Source organism: Chiloscyllium punctatum, chromosome 3 (genome assembly GCF_047496795.1).
Source record: "Chiloscyllium punctatum isolate Juve2018m chromosome 3, sChiPun1.3, whole genome shotgun sequence".
Classification (NCBI taxonomy): Eukaryota; Metazoa; Chordata; class Chondrichthyes; order Orectolobiformes; family Hemiscylliidae; genus Chiloscyllium; species Chiloscyllium punctatum.
The window spans coordinates 113022071-113038566 of record NC_092741.1 but is presented as its reverse complement, the minus strand read 5'-3'; the positions used below and the strand labels follow the sequence as shown (position 1 = coordinate 113038566).

The 16496-nt window shown below is 40.2% G+C and overlaps 1 long non-coding RNA gene across 1 annotated transcript in view; it reads left to right on the top strand.

Annotated features, from left to right (window-relative positions):
* Positions 1–14991, top strand: part of LOC140463898 (uncharacterized) — a 28257-nt gene extending 13266 nt beyond the window's left edge. The window contains exon 3 of the long non-coding RNA XR_011954807.1: positions 14838–14991. This is a non-coding gene — a long non-coding RNA (uncharacterized lncRNA). The remainder of the gene's footprint in view (positions 1–14837) is intronic.
* The last annotated feature ends 1505 nt before the right edge of the window (positions 14992–16496 follow it).

Below are 16496 nucleotides of genomic sequence, written 5' to 3'. Positions count from 1 at the left end.
TCCCTCCAAACCCTTCCAATTCACATACCCATCCAAATGCCTTTTAAATGTTGCAATTGTACCAGCCTCTACCACTTCCTCTGGCAGCTCATTCCCTCTGCATGAAAAAATTGCCCCTTAGGATTCTTTTGTATCTTTTTCCTCTCACCCTGAACCTATGCCCTCTAGTTCTGGACTCCCCCACCACATGGGAAAAGAAAACCTTGTCTATTTATCCTATCCATGCCCCTCATGATTTTATAAACCTCCATATGGTCACCCCTCAGCCTCTGACACTCCAGGGAAAACAGCCCCAGCCTGTTTAGCCTCTCCCTATAGCTCAAATCAGTGGCCTAACAAATGTCCTGTACAACTGCAACATGACGTCCCAACCCCGTACTCAATACTCTGACGAATAATGGAAAGCATACCAAACACCTTCTTCACTATCCAATCTAGCTGTGTCTCTACTTTTAAGGAGCTATGAACCTCCTCTCCAAGGTCTCTGTGTTCAGCAACAGTCCCGAGGACATTACCATTAAATGTATAAATTCTGCTAAGATTTGCTTTCCCAAAACGCAGCACCTCATATTTATCTAAATTAAACTCCATCTTTCACTTCTCAGCTCACTGGCCCATCTGATCAAGATCCTTTTGTAATTTGTGGTAACTTTCTTCACTGTCCACTACACCTCCAATTTTAGTATCATCTGCAAACTTACTAACTATACCTCTTATGCTCACATCCAAATCATTTATATAAGTGATGAGAAGCAGTGTACCCAGCACCAATCCTTGTGGCACTCCACTGGTCATAGGCCTCCCGTCTGAAAAACAGCCCTCTACCACCACATTCTGTCTGGTACCTTTGAGCTAGTTCTGTATTCAAATGGCTAGTTCTCCCTGTGTTCCGTGAGATCTAACCTTGCTAGCCAGTCTCCCATTGGGAACCTTGTCGAACGCCTTACTGAAGTCCATATAGATCACATCAATCTCTGCCCTCATCAATGCTCTTTGTTACTTCTTCAAAAAACTCAATCAAGTTTGTGAGACATGATTTCCCATGCACAAAGCCATGTTGACTATCCCTAATCAGTCCTTGCCTTTCCAAATACATGTACATCCTGTCCCTCAGGATTCCCTTCAACAACTTGCCCACCACCAACATCAGGCTGACTGGTCTATAGTTCCCTGACTTATCCTTACCACCCTTCTTAAACAGTGGCACCACATTAGCCAACCTCCAGTCTTCTGGCACCTTACTATCGATGATACAAATATCTCAACAACAGGCCCAGCAATCACTTCCCTAGCTACCCACAGAGTTCTAGGGTACATCTGATCAGGTCGTAGGGATTTATCCACCTTTATGTGTTTCAAGACATCCAGCATTGCCTACTCTGTAATATGGACATTTTTCAAGATGTCATCATCTGTTTCCCTACATTCTATATCTTCTATGTCCTTTTCCACAGTAAGTACTAATGCAAAATACTCGTTTAGTATCTTCCCCCATTTTCTGCAGCTCCACACAAAGGCCAGCTTGCTGATCCCTATTCTCTCCCTACTTACCCTTTTGTTCTTAATGTATTTGTAAAAACCCTTTGGATTTTCTTTAATTCTATTTGCCAAAGCCATCTCATGTCCCCTTTTTGCCCTCCTGATTTCCCTCTTAAGTATACTCCTATTGCCTTTATACTCTTCTAAGGATTCACTTGATCTACCCTGTCGATACCTGATCCTCAAATTCTTCAGTCATCCAGCATTCTCTATACCTACCAGCCTTTCCTTTCACCCTAACAGGAATATACTTTCTCTGGATTCTCGTTATCTCATTTCTGAATGCTTCCAATTTAGAAGCATTCTGAATGCCTCCCTTTACCTGTGAATACTTGCCCCCAGTCTGGATTAGAATCTTGTCTGCATTGCCAGAACTCCCCGTTTGTCTCAAGGAAAGACTCATGGTAGTTCACGTACATTTTGAAATTCAGCCAGTGTCGCCAGCCCTTATGTTCTGGCCCTAGATTCTGATGAAGATGTGAAGGAGGAATTGATCTGTTATGATCTTGATCTGTTATGATCAAGAAGAATGAATTATCCTTCTAGAGTATTTAATATGAGGAATGGCTGTGACTCCTCTTGTATTAAATAATGGTTCTGAAAAAGTTACTGTAGTTGCATTAAACTCCACCAAATCTGATGATGTCACACAATCTTTGAATGGAAAGGAGGTAGCCTTGCCTGATGTCCTGATAGAGATAGACGAGTCATCTCAGGCTCCTGACAGTGTTTGTAATAATGCCTAAGTAGACAATATAACGTTTACCCCTTGCTATCATGCAACTTGTGCAAGAAAATGCCTCTTCTCATTAAGCTTTAAGAATGGATTATCAGCTAATTCTATTAATTCAGTAAACCCTTAGACTCACTATAGAAAGTTGGATAGGTTGCAGCATTCTATACTAGCCATAAACCATCAGGGATTTGTACTGCAACATACAACTCCACTGTCTGGAGAGGAACCATTAGGAGATATTGTATGGGAATAGTCAATGCAAGTGGTGTGCTACTTAACATCGACACATTATAAGAAACAGCCTCTTTCCCCAGAAGGAAAATACAAAAGGACATGGAGGCATCCCTGATCAAAGCATGAGCATCTCCTGGATTACGCCTGTGTTGGGATCAAAGATGGAAGTGATGTCTCTATTACAGGATCCATTCAGGGGAGCTGATGCATGCTGTACAGAACATCTTGTTCAATTGGTGACCTAGCAACAAGACATCACTAGGCTCAAAGCAGGAAGCTCAATCTCTCAGCTCTAAAGCAACCTGACGGAAAAATGGAATTCCAGGTTCAACACATGACCAATTGAGAAATACTTCACCGATATAGCTCAGTTTTAGAACAGCAGGATGAAATAAAATAACTTTGTTAATTGAGACCATTGGGTGCAAGTATCATCATCAGGAGGATCCTTTCTCTTCACAGCTGAAATGCTCTATCCCAAGCATTGGCAGTTCTTTCTTTTACAGCCTGGTTAATCTTCTCCTCCATACACCTCCTATGTCTGTTGAGCAGAGCAGCACACAATACCCCAGCTATGGCCTAACCAAAGTTCTGTACCGTTCCAGCATGACCTCCCTACTCTTATAATCTGTGCCATAACTCATAAGGACAAGCATCCCAAAAGCCTTTTTCACCACCCTATTTAAATTGCCTTTCTCCTTCAAGGATCTGTGGACAAGCACCTCAAGATCCCTCTGTTCTTCTGTGTTGCCATTCATTGAATGCTCCCTTATCCTGTTCCTTCTTCCAAAATTCATTAGCTCACATTTATCACAGGTAAATTTCATTTGCCAGTGAATGGCCCATCTGACCCATCCCGTTTATATCTTCCTGTAATCTAATATCTTTCTCCTCGTGGTTAACCACCCAGTCAATCTTTGTGTCAACTGCAAACTTACTTATCATAAGATCATAAGATAAAGGAGCAGAAATAGATCATTAAGCCTATTACATCCCTTTCACATTCGCATCTACATCTTTGATGAATATTACAAACAATAAGGGAGCCAGCATAATCTCTGTAGTACACCACTGCACACCAATCCGATCTCATAAACAGCTTTCTACCAACACTCTCTGTCTCTTGTTACAAAGCCAATTTTGTATCCATTCACTATGGTACCCTGGATTCCATGAGCGTTTACCTTTTTTTATCAGTTTCTAATTGGGATCTTGTCAAAGGCTTTGCTGAAATCCATATTAACCTCATCAACAGCCCTGCCCTCATCCAAAAGCTCCTCAAAAAATTCCAAATTTGTAAGTATGACCTCCCTCTCACAAAACCATTCTAACTATCCCTGATCAAACCTTATCTCTTTAAATGGAGATTAATTTTCTCCTTCATTATTTTCTCCAATCGTTTCCCGACCACAGATGTTAGACTGAGTGGTCTATGGTTCCCTGGTCTATCTCTACCACTCTTGTTGTAACTTTGAACTATATTACCTGTCCTCTGTCCTCCCCTGTGGCCAGAGATGATTTAAAAATTTGGGTCAGGGCTCCCTCATCTTCCACAACAGTCTGCCATATAACTTACCTGAATTGGGGATTTGTCCACTTCTAAATCTGTCAAAACCTCCAATATCTCCTCTCTTCTTATATTAAACTGCTCAAACACTTCACAGTCCATCGTCAATTCACACTTGCATTCTCTGTCTCCCAAGTAAAGACAGTTGTAAAACATTCCACCAACATTATTTGGCGTCATGCCCATATTTCCCCCTTGGTCCCTAAAAGGCCCTATACTTTCCTTGGTTATTCTCCTCCCCTTGATATACTTGTAGAATATCTTAGGATTCTCTCTAATATTGTCCTCCAGTATTTTCTCATGCCTCCTCTTTGCAGTCCTAATTGCTTTCTTGAATTCCCCTCACATTTCCTATACTCATCTAGCACCTCCATTATACTGTTCCCTGTAATATGTCTCTCTGCCTTTGTTTCTGGTCTTAAATATTCTCAAATATCCATGGTTCAGTGGGCTTGTTGCTCCTACGTTTCACCCTAAAAGAGAACATATACTCCCCAACTACCTTTTAAATGCCTCCCACAGTTCTGCTGTAGATTTCACCTCAGGTAGCTGTTCTGAGCTACTTTGGCAGCTCTGTCTGATTTTATTTATGATGTGGAGGTGCCGGTGTTGGACTGGAGTGAACAAAGTTAAAAATGACACAACACCAGGTTATAGTTCAATAGGGTTATTTGGAAGGACTAGCTCTCAAAACGCTGCTCCTTCATCAGGTAGCTGTGGAGCAGGATCATAAGACACAGAATTGATAGCAAAAGATTACAGTGTCATGCAACTGAAACAATATATTGAACAAACTTAGATTGCTGTTACGTCTTTCATCTTTTAGAATGGCTGGAAGGTTTTGGTTCAAGATTCTAACCTCACACCTTTAATGCATTGTCTGAGCTGAGAGGTCACCTTTTTTTTTACAAATCCTTAAATTATCTCGAGAATGTAACTTGGAAGATGTTCTAGGATCTACATGTTAATGAACTGAAACCCTTTTTTGCAGACCATCTTTCTCCTTTCCCAAACAAATTTAAAGCGTGCAGTGTTGTGGTTGCTATTACCAAAATGTTCCCCACTTTAATCTCGAACACCAGTCTGGCTTCATTCCTTAGAATTAGGTCCAATACACCGTCTCTTGTAGGACCATATACATGTTGACTCAAAAAGCTCTCTTGCATGTATTTCATGAAATCTGCTCCCTAAACCTTTTATGTTATGATTAGCCCAATTAATATTGGTGTAGTTGAAATCCCCTATTTTAATTACCCTATTGTAATTTTTACATGCCTCAGTGAATTGACTACATATCAGCTCCTGAATTGCCTGCTGACTGTTTAGAGACCTGTAATAAATTCCTAACAGTGTGACTGCCACCTCCCCTGCCACTTTTATCCTGCAGTTCTACTGTCATTTGATGACCCTTGCAAGATATCAAGATATCTTTCCTTATTGCAATATCTGACTCCATAACTAATAATATAACACTACCTCCTCTTTTACATCCTCCCTGTCTTGTCTGAAGATCCTAAACCCTGGAATGTTATCTTGTCAGTCTTGTCCCTCCCTCGATGATGTCTCTGTGATGGCAACAGCATCAAAATTCCATGCCCTTACTTCCTCTGTCTAACCTCTAAAACTCGTGGCATTAAAGTGGAGGTCATCCGGTCTCACCTTACTCCCTTGAGACACCACATGACTGAATTCACTCTCTGATTGTTCCTTTTCTAAGGTCTGTTGTGTCCTTTTTGAATTAATGCAGTGTGACCCTGGCCCACATTGATCTAGTTTATTTTCTTCCAAACAGCACTAGCAAACCCTCCCACAAGGATGTTGGTCTCATTCTGGTTCAGATGCAGAGTGTCTTGATGGTATAGGTCCCATCTTCCCCTGAAACACTGCCAGAGATTCAGTAGTCTCCTCCCTCCTACACCAACACGAGTCACACATTCAGCTGCTCTATCCTCACTAGTCCATGGCAGTGGGACTAATCCTGAGAGGGCAACCTTCAAGGGCCTACTCCTTAATTTACAGCTTAGCTCCCTGAACTCTTGATGCAAGACATCAGCCGTCATTCTACCTACGTTTTTGATAGCAATGTGTACCACACCTCTGTCTTATCACCCTCCCTTACAGAATTCCTTGCAGCCACTCAATGACGTCCCTGACTCTAGCACTAGGGATGTAACATCACACTGGAGTCTTGTCTGCGAATGCAGAAATACCTGTCTGTTCACCTAACGAATTCCCTATTGCTATTGCTATCGTCTTCATCGACTCCTATTGTGCTACTTATGATGCTAACATCCTGGCTCTGCCTGCATTCTCTTGAGAAACCATCATCTTCCTCAGCCTCCAGAACAGAAAACGGATTTTTAAGCAGCACCCGAGGGGATTCCTGCACAACCTGCCTGATTCTCTTTGACTGTCTGGGGGTCACTCATTCCCTTATTGCCTAAAGTCCTTTCAGCTGCATTGTAAGCACCTCTCTAAACATGCTATCTACATACCTCTCCGCCTCACAGATATGTCACAGTGTATCCAGCCACAGCTGGAGCTCCAAAGACTAGAGCACAAGTTTGTGCAGTTGATCATCTAGGATGCTGGTATGGTTTGCAAATCTCCACATGTGACAGATCGCACATTCTACTCAGCTACCTTTACCTGCCTTGGTTTCAACTTCCTAAGTCTTCCTTACACCTCCTTACTTTTTCTAGCTAACTTTAACTTTAACACAATATAATTTTACACTTTTTAAAACAACTGTGATTTAGGGAAGGTTCTAAGATGTAATCTTCCTGCCAGCCAGTTAGCACGCTGCTTTCCTGTGATGTCTGTCCTTGTTTTTCCCTAATTCAGAATGAGTAAAAGTTTGTTTACTCACGACACCAAGCACCTGCCCCTCAGGCTTTGACTCCCAGGCATGTGACCCAGAATCCTCGGCTATAAAGTTTATATCCTCTTTGCTGTCTGCACCTTCTCCACAGACTCTGACCCATTGTGTTCCCACCTCTCCCACTGACTTCATAACAATTCTCTTCCCTCGCTCCCCCCAATCCAGAGTATATTCTGTGCCCTTGTCACCCTCAGTGTTACTTCCAATTAATGTTTAACATAGAGGAATACTGACTCACACAGCCAAGGGACAGGAGGGGTCAACAGTAAGATGAACTGATGCCATATGAGACTTCATGGGGTACAAGGTCAATGCTGAAGACTCCCAGGCCATCTCCCCTGAGTGAATGCCACTGTGCCACTGCTCAGTCTATTGGACCTGTGGGACAGAACATACCCAGGAATGGTGATGGTGTCTGAATCTGTAAGGTACGATTTTGTGATTATGCCCATATCAGGTTGTTGCCACAAGTCCCCAGTTGTTAGTAAGGCCTTCACTGGGTGAACAGCACTGGGTTTGCCATTGTCATTTTCAGTGACTCACTTGTATGTGTAGATTGCCCTGTTGAATTTCACTTCAATAGGTCTTACAGTTCTTTTTGAACTATCCTATATATTCTAATTATTGATTTTGTAATGACAGACTTACTTCACTTGTTTATCTTCCATTATATAAAACTGTCCCTGACACTGTTGCGGAGGAGGTTAAAGAAAAATTGTTCAGTTTGGCCATGCAGTTTGAAGCAGAGTTTTGTTTGAGAGTAAGATTATACTGGATTATTTTCTGGTTATTGTTCAGCATCTGAATGGAGCCATGGGGGTGCATATACTTTTTGCTTGTTCAGTCAGCTCTGTAAACATGTTTTCTCATTATAGTTCCATTCAGTCCTTAACCTTTAAAGTGTTGCATTTACATAGTGCTTTTCACAACCTTTTTAACCATCAAAGAACTTTCTTGAATTTTGGTCACACTTGTAAATTCCAGACACAGCAGCCAGTCTGTGCACACGCAGCTCTCACAAACAACAATGGGAATTGACAAGATAAACCATTTTGTGATGTTGGTTGAGAAATCAGTATTGGCCTGTAGAATCTCCCTATTCTACTTTATCAGATTTTTTTACATCCACTTTGGAGGATGTTATGCAGAAAATGAAGACCTCTAGTAGTGCAAAACTCCCAGTACGGCACAGGCTCAAATCTCTGCAGTTGATATCGGACCAATGATCTTTTAACTCAGAAGCAGAAACACTAACCAGTGGATTGTTGTGCCTCAGTAAAGGTCAAAGATGGGAGGCAACACCTCTGAAGGACTCCTTTGAGCAATGTTTGAATGGGGATTTCCGTTGGAGAGGCACACATAGTTCCTGCAGTCTTAGCTCAATGGGATTTACTTTCCACAACTTAGTCTGGTTGTTAGATCTGAATTGCTGCTATTTCAAACCTTTGGACCCCTTGATTAAGCTCAGATGAAATGAAGATTCTGCATTGCAAAGATTCGATGCTTAGAAAGAAACAACATGCATTTAATTTACACATTTCATGACTTCAGGATGTCCTGAGGTGTTTGTGAAGTCTGGTCAGTGCTGTAATGCAGACAAGGCTTTGTTGATCTTTTCTCAGTCACTGATAATTACTGTTTGAATGCTTCTTTAATGATATTCCCCAACTCCCATGGCGTGCTCAGATCATTCATTTTAAACTGACACTTTGGCAGTGCTTTGTAGCTGTTTTTCTTTGTAGCGCTGAGAAAGGAGCTTGTCCCAGGACACTGTGCCACATCGACCAGATTCACACTCCTTACAAATTCCTCCCCCATCTCTCTCTCTCTCTCACTCTGTCCAAGAACTGTAGGAGGTGGTCTATGAGGTAACCAGACACAAGAGATTTATAACCATTGTACTATGAATAGAATTGAATTGAATTTATTGGCTCATGTATCGAGGCACAGTGAAAAGCTTTGTCTTGCGAGCAATACAGGCAGATCGCATCGTTAAGTAGCATAGTTAAGTAAATATTAGGTAAACCACAGCAAAAACAAAAACACAGGAACAAGCGAATGTTAAGAGTTTGTGAGTCCATTCAGTATTCTAACAACAGTAAGGTAGAAACTGTTACGATACCGGCTGTGCGTGTGTTCAGGCTTCTGTACCTTCTCCCCGTTGGTAGAGTTGGTAGAAAAGCATTGCCAGGGTGGGATGGATCTCTGAGAATGCTGGCGGACTCTCCTTGACAGCAGGCCTGGTTGATGGATTCTATAGAAACTATTACAGATTCATGCAACTGGGGAGAGAGTTACCAAGGAAAATGTCTCTCAGGAGACTGAATCTAAGCAGGGGTCACATCATGGAGAGATGATATTTTCTGCTGCATATGACATGAACACATCTGGATGTCTACTCGTTGCCTTCCCACATGTCAACAAAATCACAAGGGCCTTCCCTTGATTATGCAGTACCAAGGGACTGCACTGTTGAAGGTGCTAGCTTTTGAATGAAGCACTAAATTGTAGAAAAATGCCAAGTGGTTAATGCATTGAAAATTCTTTAAGTGCTTGACTGGATTAATGTTGAGAAGCTGTTTCCCATGCCTGGAGAGTCGACAGTTGTGAGGTCATATTCTCAGGATTTACTGAAGAACTTTCTTTTCTTCTCAGACAGAGGGTTGTTATTCTTTTGATTTTTTTTTCCCAGAAAGCTGCTGATGTTCAATAATTGAATATGTTTAAGACCAAGAGTAATGGATCATCAGTACTAGAGGAATAAAGGGAATGAGGTTAAGAAATAGGGTCCATCATGAATACAGGTATTGATCATGCTATGGCCTCAAAGATGTTTGTGGGAGCTTTCTGTGTGGGCTGTGTGTTTTCTAGATTACATTGGTGACTACAAACATACTTCATTGGTTGTAAAGTAATCATGAATAACAGTTTATTTAATTCCATCTTGGGATGTAAGCATCAATGACAAGGTCAACTTTTGTTGCCAATTCCTTAATTGCTCGAGTGTTGCAGTTAGGAATCACATGTGGGACAGATTGCCCTCTGTAAAGGACATTAGTGAACCAGCTAGGTTTCTCTAACAGTATCATGACATTATTAATGAAGACAAATTTCAATACTAGATTTAAGTTATTCTTAGATTTTATTAATTGAAATTAAACTCCAGCCATGGTGGGATTTGAACACAAGACCCATACCTTAACCTAGGGCTCTGGATTACTAGTCTGCCACTTCTGTCCCTGGTTTGTCTGTAATGGGCGTTGCTGATATCTCCTGCCCTGTTGTTGGCTAGCTTCCCATCAAATGGACTTTGTTTCCTCAAGAGATATTCCCCAATGTCTTTGGGGGCAGGAGTTGGCAATTCATTCATTTCATGGTTGGTTACCTACTATCCACTGCCCAGTGATCAGCTGATGGGCTTTGGCAACTGTGAGGTTAAAAACAGATTGTTTAAAACATCTCAAAAAACAAGTGACTGTTAGAAGCACAATGAGAGTTTTCAGAATGCAAGATTGGCCTGAGGCAACACAAAAAATTCGAGAAGAAAGAAGAGATTGAACTTGCTGTGTTATAAAGAGAACATAATGTATTGAGGTACTTATGATCTGGAACAAGCTGAGCACTTAGGTCTATTACAGTTCTTTTTGCATCATCTGACTTCTTTAATGATGTGACTCACATGTTGTAATGTGTTTAATGTCTGTACTTTTTAAGTGCTTTCGAACGGTAACAAAGGCCTCTCCAGGTGCACTGAGCTCATCGCCACCTTCCTAAGGGTCATGACTGGTGGACAATAAATGCTGATTGAGCTAGCGATGTCTACATCATGTGAACAATTAAAAGTAAAAATAAGATTCCAATTGTTTTCACTGGAATGATTTCAAACAAAATTTCTGACTAAGTCAAGAAGATGCCCAAGGCAGAGGAGCAAAGGTTTGTCAATTCAGTTATTTTAAAGAACGTCTTAGTAATGGAAAGCAAGGTAAAGATGTGTAAAAGTTTAAGGAGGGAATTCAGAAGCTTATGGTCTTGACCGTAGAAGGGAGAATGAAGTGAACTTAATCTGGAATGTGAAAAAGGCTGGATTTAAACAGTTGCAAATACCTTAGATGGTTGTACAGCTGAGGGAGGTTAATGAATTCAGGAAGTGCGAGTCCAGGGAGAGACCTGAACAAAAGGATTCAAATTTTGCAAACAGGGATTTCTTGCACGTCAGTGAATGTAGAACCTGAGTGTTGTTGTACATGAATCACAGCAAGGTTATTTGAAGTCACAACAAGCAAGACAGTCGGTAAACTAGCCCTTATAAAGTGATTGGAATATAAAAGTAAACAATTCATACTGTGATGACATATGACATTGGTGAGACCATAATTGCACCACGAAGCAATTTTGGTCTCCGGACTTGAGGAAAGGACCACAACATCTGGCAAGCCAAACCTGGCATGTTCAAATTCTGAATATGGTGATAATCGTCCATGCGGCAATTTTATTTGAATTATTTTTCCAAAAACAAAATTAACCTACATGAGACAATATGGTGTGGCTCCTGCTTGACCTGAACTGATCTCTGCTAGAATGGCCTGAAATCTGGATATATCTAGAACTGGGCACAGCTTTGGTTCTGGGGTTGTCAGATTTAAGTATGACAAGTATGTCTGTTTGTCATAGAGATATTGTACCGTAGGTTCACTAGACTGGTCCCTGAGATGAGGACAATGTCTGATAAGGAAAGATTAAGTGCATTAGCCCCTTATTCACGAATGTTTAGGAAATAATGAGAGGTCACCTAATTGAAACAAATAACACTCTCAAGGGGACCTGACAGGGAGGATACAGTGAAAAGGTTGAGTAGGGAGCCCAGAATGCATGGTGACAGTATTAGAGTAAAAGCATTTATATGAGAAGAGATTTCTTCATTCAAAACATTATGAATCTTTGAAAATTTCCACAGGTAACTACAAATGTTCAGTTGTTAAGAGACTTCAAAGCAGAAGTCAATAGATTTTTAAGTACTGAGGGTGTAAGAGATTTGCAGATGGTATGGAAAGGTGCAGTGGATGTAGAAATTCAGCTGTAACCTTGTTGGATAGTGATGCATTATTACCTTGATGAAAGTTCATTTTATGTCCAAACTCAGACAAATGGTAAGGGACTTGGTGGGGTGTGAAGTCGGCAAGGCTGGAGAATATCAAATTCAAACCCATTGCCCTACAACACTGAAAGCTTACAATTGCCATTCAGGAAGATGGGGTAGCACTTGCTGTGCGAATATTGTGGATAAATAATGAAGAAACTAGAAGTTTCTGTTACATCCTGAGGAAAAATAATTTCCACTTATGTGATACATTTTTATATAGAAATATGCACTACTATATTATTTAGCAAGTAGAGAACCGCGATTTAAGTCTTAAGGCACCTGAAGTGCCAATAATCAGACGCCTGTTATGTTAGAATGAAAGATCAGTCATCTTTATAATGTCTCTGTTTACCTGGGGAGTAAGTAGCTGTCAATGACTCCAAGATTGAATTTATTAAAGTTCTCCAACATATGATTGCAGAGCAAATAGAAATATCATCCAAGGAGTTTATAGTGCATCAAACATTTGAGATGTCACCTCGAGTTTGCACATAATGATTGTGAAATTGCTCAAAATCTTTAGGGAGGCTAAGGTATTAAATACTTAATGAAAACTCTATAGAAAGTCTTAAATGGGCTCTTACATTTGTAATGAGAAATAATGAACTCAACAGCGAATTGCAAATAATGATTTTCTCCCCTTGGTATAATCCTCATTATAACTAAGCAGGACATGTGTTCACACATCTCATTGATTTCAGAGATATAAAAAATATGCTTTCTGCGGTTTGCAATTGCTTGCTGAGCAAGTGGTAAATCAACATGAAGTGACCATCACAAACGAAACTCTGAAACCCAAAAGTATCTGATTGCCATAATTCTTCAATCATGCTTGTTTTGATTTCCATTTCTCTCAATCAGATACAAGCAGAATTACATACAACACCACAATCTTCACATTCGATGTTATTACAGTGAAGTGGTCATATCATATGAACCTTGGATTCCCCAGATTAAACAAAATAGTCAAAACTGTTTTCTTTTACTACTCAAATTAAGTGGTTTTAATAATTACATTATGAGCAGCAAATAAGTTAGTAAATAATGTTTGAAAAAAGCACTCTGAATGGCAGCTTAATAATTTTGGCTAAGGGATAATGTATTTCCTTATTTTAACAGAGTAATTACTTGATAATAATTTCTTCCTTTACCCTTAAACCCCAGTGTAATTATTACACACAGCACTGAGACTCAACAGTTAAAAGTGTTCCTTTTCTGGGTCAGAGAGATTTACATTAGGGTATTGAGTTCAGAATAATCGCATTGATAAGTGGGGTCTTTGCACTGGTAGGTTCCAGTGCTAACCTTCTGTAAAATGTTTAATGAGCAGATAATGTAGCAGCATGTTCTCAACAGTAACAGGAGGTCAAGGGTGAGATTCTGTTTTTGCAAAGCAAATGACAGAATTGATGAACAAGATCTCTTGATTTACATTTCACCATTTTTTTACTTTATTCCCTGAGCCCCTTGTCAGATTTGCACTTCAATAATAGCGTTTCTGTTCCTTGCTGCCAAAAGTTCTGATGAAGAGTCACTGGATTCAAAACATTAACTCTGCTTTCTTCCCATTAGTGCTGCCAGACCTGCTGAATTTCGCCAACAGTTGCTGTTGTTGTTGTTTCATATCTTCAATACCTGTAGTTCTTTGTTTGACAGGAAGTCCCTGGGTTACGAATGCCCGACTTACAAATGTCCTGTACTTACAAACCATTTCTAAAATAAGTTTTTAACAAACTTTTTATTTCAGGAAAAAGTAGCCCATCCATCCAAATGTTATTCATATGCCTTTTCCTCTAATTATTCCTGAGCTAGCTGACAAAGCCTATGACTGGAAGACAGCACTGAAGTAGCATACTGAGCAATCACACTAAAGTCACATGTTTTATTGTAATAAGAATCCCAGAAAGGAAAATCAGTGTTGACATGAACAAATGACAAAAATAGTCAAATAAATACAGGTTACGAACAAGTTCTGTTTTTTCCGCTATTCGTAAGCTGAATTTGTGTGCAAGTCAGAACAGATATGGGCTAATTAGTCCACCCATTCTTTAGGACGAAACATTGTATGTAACTTGGATTTTTTGAAATAATTTTTTAAAACGAGAAGCCAGAGGTCGGTCTGTAAGTACAGGATGTTCGTAACCCTGGGGAGTTCCTGTATCAAAAAGAACTACAGACATTAAAGATATGAAACAGCAACAGTAATTGCTGGCGAAATTCAGCAGGTCTGGCAGCATTAATGGGAAGAAAGCAGAGTTAACGTTTTGAATCCAGTGACCGTTCATCAGAACTTTTGGCAGCAAGAAAATCCTGGTATTTTTGCTGAAATGGGATTGAGCAAAGGTGAGGAAGAGCGAGGTGAGCAGATAGCTGCAGATCAAGCCCAGAGAGTCAGAGTTACAAAAGGGATAGGTAAACAAAGCAATTGTGGAGGTCAGGCCAGGACTGAAGAGAAGCTGAATAAGTGACAAATGAACGCTGAGGATAACAGAGAATAGGTAGTTTGTGCTGAAAGCAAATCATACAACGTGACAATCAGCCTGAGAATGGCTGAAAATGGGTTGGTTGTGCTAAATGCAACCCATGTAATAACAGGATAGTTGGTTCCCAAGCAAAAAATGAGACGAAGAGAGTCAAGTTAACTCATTCAACAAAAGTAGCTAGTGACAGTCCCTTAAAGGGGCAATGCAGAACAAATCAAAAATTCAAAGTTGATTAAATTAACATATAATTTGTACAGAGATTATGCATCACAGATCCTTCACTGCCACTGGTATGGAGGAGCTGAACGGTACCAGTAGATATCACAATCTCCATCTCCAAGGATACCTCGGCAATGGACATAACTCCAGAACAGAGGCAGCCAGACAGAACTCAGCTGTATCTATGCTTCTACTTCAGTATGTATTATTTAATGCAACATTTGAGATGGTAAATTGTATTTTTTTCCCACAATGGAATTCTTTAGGTTTGGAATATAAAAGAAGAGTCTACTGTGCATGAACAGCAGGAGATAGCGTTTCTTTTTGCACAGCGGGTAATTTGGGCATAAATTATGCCTAAAATTGTGCCTATTTGGAAATGTATTTTGTTTTCTAGTGTTTCTGCCCAAATTCACTTGCATTTCATTAAATGCAAAGCATTCAGGAACTCCTGCAGCCAGGCCAACGTTTTGGAGTGTGATTTGTTTACAAGAGATAACATTTTTTTTTTAAAATGAGTAGTAACTTGGTAAAGCTGATACAGCTGAAAAGGGTTCATCATAAAAGGAAAACATTATAAATCATAATGGCAATCCATTTGTGAGAGTAACCCGATTTTAAATACCTGGAAATGACTTTATGTTTAAAATTATGCAATAATTTCCCTCTGATATTGAGCTACAGTACTCAACACTTAGCAATCTGAAAAAAATAACAAAATGTTTTAAAATGATGCTAATAGTGTCATTGTGCCCAGAAGAATCTGCTGAATTTTAAAGTCTCTTTAATGGCCCACAAATGGCTGTCATAAATGAAAATGTGTCATGGCGATTAATTTATCCTGGGAGGTGGGCAATTTTGCAGATGAGGCCTACTTCTACTGCTTCGTTTTAGACTGGTGCAAAAGATCACAGAAATCCAAGTGATGCTGAATGTAATTTGTGATTGAAATTCTCCAATCCTTTGCATTCATTCCACCAATTTTGAGCAAATCACATTGAAGATAAAAGACTACCAAGCAGAAAACTCAGCCCAAGAACTGTTTGCTCTCTCTTGCAAGTATAAAGGACAAAAGATTGGGCATCATAACAGCTGGTTTTATTTAGGGAGGGAAGTGGTGCCACAAATGTCCTTTGAGATCCAAAAAAGTTTCCCCAGGGTCCAGGAGGGCAAATACAGTAGATGCTTTATTGATGCATTTGTTTGTGAAATGTACAGTGAATGGCTGCTATATGGAGTGAAGGCAGATTGTGGTGTTAAAATCTATGCAATGCTGATTGAACAACACAAATATTTTGGCGTTGAATGCTCCAGCTAACGGCCTGTTTTAACTTCACACAGCTGAACACCTGCTCAGCAGCAGGACATTTCCCCCATCTGTACAACTTAAAGTAGTCATCATTTCCTCTTGGGTTAGTTGTTGGTGGTTTCTAATGGCTCTTAATTTAATTTGGGGAGGTGGCGTGAAATCTTCCTTAGGTGACTGGAGCTTTTGCGAAGACTAGATTGAACAAAGTTCAGGCAAATCAATACTTCACCTGGAAGTGCGGACGGAGCCTTGGATAGTGAGAAGAGAGGAAGTAGATGGTCAGGTGTTGTACCTTCGGCCATTGCATGGGAAGGTTGCCATAGAAATGTGGGAGGTGAAAGCAATAGGGGTAGACCAAGGTGTCCTGGAGAGAACAGTCTCTGCAGAA